The 8,531-nt window shown below is 27.8% G+C and overlaps 1 protein-coding gene across 2 annotated transcripts in view; it reads right to left on the bottom strand.

Moving 5' to 3' along the window:
- The window catches only part of LOC107447646 (sterol O-acyltransferase 1), a 54,278-nt gene extending 45,747 nt beyond the window's left edge, over nucleotides 1–8,531 (bottom strand). Inside the window, exons 1-2 of one of the 2 annotated variants that reach the window (XM_043045179.2) lie at nucleotides 8,344–8,478; nucleotides 6,911–6,966 (exon numbers count right to left, since the gene is read on the bottom strand). The gene's annotated coding sequence lies outside the window, so the exon portion shown is untranslated. Of the gene's footprint in view, nucleotides 1–6,910; nucleotides 6,967–8,343 lie in introns of both variants that reach the window. The other variant, XM_043045177.2, reaches the window with a different exon arrangement.

The raw sequence follows: 8,531 nt of genomic DNA, 5'->3' as shown, positions 1-8,531 counted from the left end.
ATATATGCTATCCAATGATATCTAACTCGATCTTCCATTCCCTCCCGAAAGAGAAAGTGCAGGGAAGGGGACTATAAAATCTTAAATATGAGTCCATATTTCATATTGCTGATTCGGATTCTCCAGAAAAAAAGTAACTATTTGACCTGTGGGTTAATGCATTTTGCTTCACAGATGGCGCTGCGACAAAGAACTAAAATAGAATACAAACATAAAAATAGACAGGTTTTAATTTTTATAGGCTTTTTTTTAAAAAAAAAGAAAACATTTTTTAAAAAATATTGAAATTTTTTTTTAAAATTTATTTATTAATTGTTTAGCTCATGGTATCATTGGATAGCTTTTAAAAAAATTATTGGTTGCTTCAATTTTCACTTTTTCGATCCGATGTATATTTCACGAGACATTTGACCGGTTCCAAACTATTAACACTCTATACATTTTTGTATGAGTTCCAGAGAAATTTTTAGAATTTCTGAGGAATCTTCAGCGAATTTTTTTCTTCTCGCGATAAACTTGCAACCCTAGTTAAAATCAAATATTTGTATGATATGAAAAATACCTGTAGGGCAGTTAAAGCTTATTCTGTAATCAATTAAGTTCATTTTGTTTAACTCAGTAACAATTTAAAAAATCACTAAAATAATAACAGTTAATGTAAATTCAATATTTTATACTGCCATTTTTTTCGAAGTATTTACCAAACCAATTTACACTAAAAATATATTTCTTAAGAACAAATAGTAATAAATAACAAAATAGTAATTATTTAGACAGAAATGTAGGGGCAATTAGAATGAGTATTTTTGTGAACGTTTAGCAAAATTAGTTTAATGCAAACATATTTGATAATAATAAATTTTTTACATAAATACATACGGACTTGTTTTTAAATTAGTTTTTTTATTTTGATACTTATTAATTTCATGTGTCACGCATGGACCGAAACGCTGAAATGCCAAATGTATTTTATACTTATGTAATTTTTAAACTTATAAGATAATTGAATTTATATAAAAAATAAAAGATAGAAATTAAAATGGGTTTTCAAGCGAAAGAAATTACAGAAACTTTCAGATTTTGAAAAAAAAAAAAATTGAACTTCATAGTTCTTCATTCAGTTGAAGTTAGTATTAGGCGACAAACTTTCAAATGATCGAAAATTCATCACAAAAATCAATTTTCTATTTTTTATATTGTCGATATCTAGGCATTTATCTGAACATTTTAAAACGAATACTTTTTGAATCGAAGCAAAATTAACAAAGTTTTGGCGATTTTTGCTTCAACGACGCCTTTTTGTTCACATCACCTTGCCTGCAGCTAGGTACATTCTTGCTCGTTTTTGAAAATTGTGTTTACTTGTGTAAATTTTACTGCATCTAATTATTTAAATAGTTCATAAAATCATATTTACAGTTATTTATATTAAAAGAAGGAAATATTTGTTCAAAAGTAGAATTTGCAATATATAGGGAAAAAAAAATTTTTTTTTTTTCAAAATGTCATTTGTTGAAAATTTCCGAATTTCAAACTGCTCCAGCGAAACGAATTTTTATTCTATTGAGCAAAGAATTTGATACTACATACTTATGAATGAATGTTATTAACACGTTGCTCGAAAAGTTTTTTTTTTTTTTTTACTTTAGTGATTAGTATTACATTTATTTATGAATCTTTTATTGCGATCTGATGATTTTCTTCCGAAAATGCTGTTTTTTGACTACTTCTTTACTGTTATTTGTTTCGATAGCAAAAAATAGAAAAACTACTCCCAACAGTTTTTTTTTATCCTACCTATAGCATTTTGAAAGAATTTTGTCGTTTTAACAAAACTTCTGACGAGAGGAATAATATAAAAACAAAATAATTCAAATTTTAATTTTTTTTAAATTTTAAAATACTTTTCTGAAATTTTATAAATTAGTTGTTTTTAACAATGTAAACTTATACTGGAAACTTCAAACCAATCTGTTGACAATGTCTAAAACAATTTTTGAAAGTCATTTGTACACAATATTATTTGACATATGTATTATTTTATCAATCAAATGTAAGACAATTAAAAATTGCATTTATCGGATAATTTATTTAAAAAAATATTCACCCTAAGCTTTGAAGGAAAAATGAAACTTCATAGTTTTGTAAAAGTACAAAATTATCATACATGTTAAAAAAAGTGGCAGTTCCACTTTCAGTTTCAACACGTATTTCATCATGAAGGCAATAATTGTGACCTAGCATGTGACGAATAATTCCGAAGGCAATACAAACTTTTTTCAGGTAGATAATGAATTTCATCGAAGGTCATTTCACGGTATTCCAATTGACAATAAGTTGATGAGCTTCCTCTAACTGACTACTTTTATAATGAATCACAATGACAAATTTAAAGTTTATAAAAAGTTCCAATTAGAATGGGTGATTCAATAAAGCGACATTTATGACCGTTAACTGACACTTCACAAAATATTTAAACGAAGAAAGGGAACTTTCACAAAATTTTTCTTTTGAAAAACGGAGTCAATGACATCTTTAATTCATAATTTTAAAATTAAACTCATTGAAAAAAAGTGTTTTTTTTTTTTTTTTTTTGTATTTTTTTCGCAAAATGGGGACTTAAATTTAGTAGATTCACAAAAAAATTTGATTTTTCACAATTTCACAAAAACCGACCCTTCACAAAAAGTTTGAGTCTGGTTGTTGTGAATTTTCACAAAATTTGGATCTTTCTTTCACAGATTCACAAATTTATGAATAGATTTTTCACAAAAAAAGGATCCTTTACAAAAAATCAGGAATAACCACTGTTCACAATTCCGAAAATAATAATGTCGTCAGTCTCATTTAACTTTTTTCACAGTACACATTTGAGCCTTTCCCGCCATTTCTTAGTAAACGTTATCCGTTTTTAGTTAGAAAAATTTAATTATAACAAATTTGTATAGTATCTAATAAATATTTTACTAATAATTTGTGTTTTTCTTTAAAATAATAATGACTATATCATATATTAGTAAATGGCACTTCTACGCAACTGAATTTGTCTAACTCATAGTTTTACCTGAAATAAATAAAAGATATCAATCTATCAATAGTTTCTTTATACCTTTTTATAAAACAGTCACGACAGTCTGTAAAAACGCTTTTAGAACTGTAATAATCTTGATTTAAAAACATAAACAATTGCTAAAAGTTGTCTGAATTTAGGAAAATGGCTGATAAAAATGAAATTATCTCTACAAGATACTTTTCTAAGATAAGATTCCTTACAAAGGCAAGGTGGGATTATAAACTCTCCTAGAGTCAATAAAGGTTAAACATAAATAGTATGCATTTTGCCTCAGGCATTCTCTCCATTAAGAGCTTGATATAAATATACAAGTTATCAATTGCTTACTGCGATTAAGTTTTAAGAGTAAAAAAGTATTTGTAAAAACGCAAATTTATTCTGCAATAAATATCACAAATTTCACACATGTCCGCTAAGTGATTTTTTTTACATGCAGGGGTCTGTTTAGAAGAAATTTGGGACCGTTAACGGACCCTTCGCAAAATATCTTTTAATAAAAATTGACCCTACACAAAATATTTTAACTTAAAAACGGACCCTTCGAAAAATAATTAATTTTTTAATCGGACCGGTCACAGATTTGTTTATCTTCATTATTGTTTTGTTAATTGAATAAACCCTTCCCAAGGGGGGGGGGTGGAGTGAAAGACAGATGTAAANACGGACCCTTCACAAAATAATTTATCTTTTAATCGGACCCTTCACAAATTTGTTTATCTTCATTATTGTTTTGTTAATTGAATAAACCCTTCCCAAGGGGGGGGGGGGGGATTGAAAGACAGATGTAAACGAACTAAGTTTTGTCTTCGGCAGACGCTTCTTCCTTTATTCGTCCGAAATGAATATCCCGCGTTCAGCAATATTAGGCTAAATATCAAATACTATTATATGTTGCATCTCTAATTTAGTAGCAGCAATTGCTGTTTATTTTTGAAAATTAAATTTTTTTTTATTATAATTTTACAGTGTTGGGTATAATCTTGTATCTATTTACAATTAAAAAACTCTGAAATTTTTTTTCACAATAACAGGACTATTTTCACAAATTTACAAAAGTCGAACCCTGGTTGAGAGAATGCAACTTAACGTTTATTTTATATTGACAAATTATCAGTTATTTTTTCACAATTTTACAAAAACAGGACCTTTCACAAAATGTCTGGACAGATCCCTGATATGATTTTTGCACTTAAAATACATGGGTGAGGATCGCAACTTCAAAGCATTAAATTAAATATAACTACCCTAAATGAATGAAATAATTTCATAATCTACCGGATTTAAAATAATATGTCAACTGCTAATCACTTAAATATTTTATTAATGAACTTTACATTCAAGTGGCCTTTCTATAGCTGGATTTAACATTAATTAATGAATGTTGTGATTTATATACTTTGTCTTTTTTTTTCAAAAAAAAACAAAATTTACATTTTTTTTTAAATTTATTTAATTCCTATTTTAGGAATGTTCTATTGCGTCCTATAATTCATCATTTTGTAAAGTTTCTGACCCTGTAATGTGTTCAGTAAATGGGTGCTTATTACCGTCTAACAACACTGACTCAGATTCGAATCCCATCATTTACTAGTCGATATGAATTCTGCCTTCAGCTCGCGCCAACCTAACACCTCTTAGAAGTAGGAAGGCCTCAGCACGGATCAGTTTAGTAGTCCGATGTGACGAAGTTAACTGCACAGTAGACGAAAAATACGAAATATGTCATTACACGTTTGGACTACTAAAGGATATTTATGGTAACCCGTGCTGAGGACTGCTCTTTTCTAGGAGGTGTTGGCCAACCACGGTGAACATTCACAGTGATAGACGGATCATAGGATAGAATCCTCTTGCCCTCTTGGTTTTCCTTTCCATGCAATGTAAATGCGAGTTATATAGTTCAATCAACAAAGTCTAAAAAGTTCCATTAAAAACCTATAGGAGTTCCCTGATCTTCTGAGTCAGTTCAAAATTACAGGGCTACTGAGTTGAACATTGAGAGTCGAAAACCCAAAAACCTATTTTTAAAACTTACCTATTTAAGATGATTCAATGAAAAAAAAGACAGTTAATAATTGCTCACTGTGTCTTTTTTATTATTTAATTTAAACATTTTCAATTTTTTAAAAACAAATTTTTAAAATTGCTTTGAAAGGATTTGAACGAAAACTAAACTTTAATTTAAAAATCATTTGGTTAATAACTTAACAATACAACAGATAGTCAAAAGCTATTTAGGGATTTAAAATATTGTTTTGTAAACGTAGGAATAGATAGTAAAATTTTAAACTTTTGTAAGTTAACTAAATTTGGCAACTACCTACTCCCGGTTTACGATATTTTTAAAAACCTGCATCAGAAATCTTTTTTTTTTCCAATGGCAGGCACTGAATTTGAATCTTTGCTATACTATGCCAGAATTGTTGCTCATTTCGCGTTACCCAGTGGGCACCTGCGAACCAAAGTCACGGAGGCGAGCAACATTACCCACGCCACACTGCCACAAACCCATTTATAGGGTGGGCCACATTCACACATCATACACACACGCAACAGAGGACAGCACAAAGAGAGAGAGAAACATCCATGCCCAGAGCGGGATTCGAACCTGCAGCCTATGGCTTCGCAGTCAGGCACGCTAACCGCTCGGCCACCAGGCCGGCACATCAGAAATTTTACAAAATATGTTTAGCGTAGTAAAATAATAATTTTGTATGTGCCTATTGATATATTTTTGTAAAATTTGCAGCAGGTGGGTAACAAAACTGTTGTCTGGGGAGAGAAAGTTTGATTTAGATCTGCAGTTTTTTATTCATTAAATGCATGTCTTTTAAAAATGACAAGTGAACTTCAAATTAAATTGGGTTTCAATATTTGGTTTTCGATAATCGATGTTGATAATAGTTTTCACTAGATATTTATCCGGCATTTACAATATACCGGGGATTTATATTATAAAATAATGTTTTCGTGACATTTAAAATAATATTTGACTATAAATTCACAGTATTCTATTCATCTTTAAAAGTATAAATAGAGTATCGAGTTTCAAACTAAAATTTAAATTATTTAAAAAGCACTTTTACCTACATTTGATAGAATTCAATTGCTACTCTCAATATCTCGGAATCCTTGTTATGTTAAAAAATATTTTCCCATTATATATCCACCGAATGTTAATTTGAATTCCTATGTCGAAGGATTTTTCTCAAAACCTTGATATGACGAAGTTTTAAAGGAATTTGAAAAGGAATTTTTCGGAAAAATCACAATTTAAGTTCATTGTAAATCAATTATTTAATTCATAATTGTTCTTGTCTTACTTTTTAAAACAAAATTATCATTGTTCTATTTAGACTTATAGTCAACTATCATTTACATATTTAATAGTTATTATTCTTATGTTTCAAGACTCTACCTTTTAGAGCAATGTTTTGGATTTTTTTTTTTTTTTTTACTTTTTAGAACATATTTAGTTCTGAACTTGTTCTCGCGGAAACTCGCTATCTCGAAATTTTTTTTAACGTCCCTTCAACTTTATATCGAGAGTATACTGTACTATCTTTCATTTTAGAGTTTTATAAAATGAAGGACTAACTGAATATATCTAACAACCCACCAATACAGTGTAAACTAATATAACTACTTATTTCAGTTGAAATTAATTGATAGTACGAAAAATAAATATCACCCAGAATAACTTTTGCTCAAATGATCAGATTTTTAAGAACTAGATTCGAACTTGAAAGGGTTGAACCTCAAATATGCAATTAAGTAGATCTAACTATTAAGTTACGAAATCATGTACAAAAATATACCTTCTCTGATTAAACATACCTTTTTTAAGACACCTTTTGATTTTAGCTCATCAAAACATGGAAGTTAGCTGTAAGCTGTAAAATGCAATCCTAACTTAGTTAGGGAAACGATCGTTCGAGATCTTAATATAAATTCCAATATTTGTGCATTGCAAGCAGTTTTTAAGAGAATCCAAAAATTTTATTAACACTATTATTAAATTTATTTATACACTATATACTTTCATATGCATTAGTTTAAACAATATAGACTTCTTATAAAGATATTTATTTCTTATTTTATTTAATAATGATCGATACATTTTGGAATTGCAAGATACTCAAAATTTTAGACCATTTTAAACTAATGTAATTTTAAATTATAAAAAGCTAAATCGATCGTATAGTTCTTGAGAAATGAAACAGCTTAAATATGCGGCTTTAATTCTTTTAATATAATATAATAAAAAAATAGCATTTAACTATCTCCTCAGGTGACTTAAAAGGGTTACACTTAGTGAAGAATTAACATACCTCAATCAGTTAAATATTAGTTACTGGTTAAATTACCATAATATTTAAGAAAAAAATCTCTTGAATTAAAAGGAGAAAATAGAAGAAAACAAGTAAAAACTATCGGCCAATAAAATATTTAAATACCTCAATCATTAAAGTATCCATTTTTTTTTATAAATATAATAATAATATTAAAGAACTAAAATCTTTACAATTTAAAAATAAATATTGGAAAAGTATATATTTTTTAAAATGTAAAGTGTTTTTTTTTATATTCTAAACAAAATTAAGATTTTCTGTTTCATTAAAAATTAATGCTTCAATTTATATGCGGCAAATTCATGTCGAAATTAATACTGTTATTCAGTGTTCTATTTATATGTAACATTTTTATGAAGGCACTAAATTAAGAAAACAGTAAAATCCCACAAAAAAAAAAAAAAATTATCGGACAATAAAATAAACCAATCAGTAAAGTATTTTATAAAAATATTAATAAAAATATTAACCTTATAATTTAATTAAAAATGTTGAAAGTAGTATCGATATTCATTCTTTTGTTTATACGTAAGATTTGTTTACAGATACTTAAAGTACCAAATTAAGAAAGCAGTAAAAAGCCAACAAATAATAATTATCGGCCAATATAGTAATAAAGTACCTCAATCAGTAAAGTACGAATCATTTTTTTAATAATAAATATTAAAGAAATACTTATATTTAATAAATATTAAAGAAATATTTAATAAATATTAAAGAAATACTTAATAAATATTAAAGAAATTTTTAATAAATATTAAAGAAATACTTACAATTTTAAAAAAAATTAATACTGCTATTCAGTGTTTTGTTTACATACAAACTTTTTGTGCTGAGATTTGAAGAATGAGATAAAGAAAGCGATCAAAGATAACATTAAACTAGTTTAATAAATACTGAAAAGATAGGATGACTTACCACCAAATGTACTCAAAAGTCACTATAAAATAGGGATTTGGGTTGTTGACTTAAAGCACTAGAAACTGAATAAAACATAGGATGTCATTTTTAATTTTACCGCACGCTTCGAACTCATATGAAGTTGACGTGTTTATGTTTGGAAACTTCAGGTCATCCACAGTCGGGTACCTTTGCACTCGGCGAAC

This window comes from Parasteatoda tepidariorum, chromosome 8, assembly GCF_043381705.1.
Source record: "Parasteatoda tepidariorum isolate YZ-2023 chromosome 8, CAS_Ptep_4.0, whole genome shotgun sequence".
In the NCBI taxonomy this organism is placed as follows: Eukaryota; Metazoa; Arthropoda; class Arachnida; order Araneae; family Theridiidae; genus Parasteatoda; species Parasteatoda tepidariorum.
Note: the sequence above shows the minus strand (reverse complement) of the source record. Positions and strands in the feature narration are given on the sequence as shown.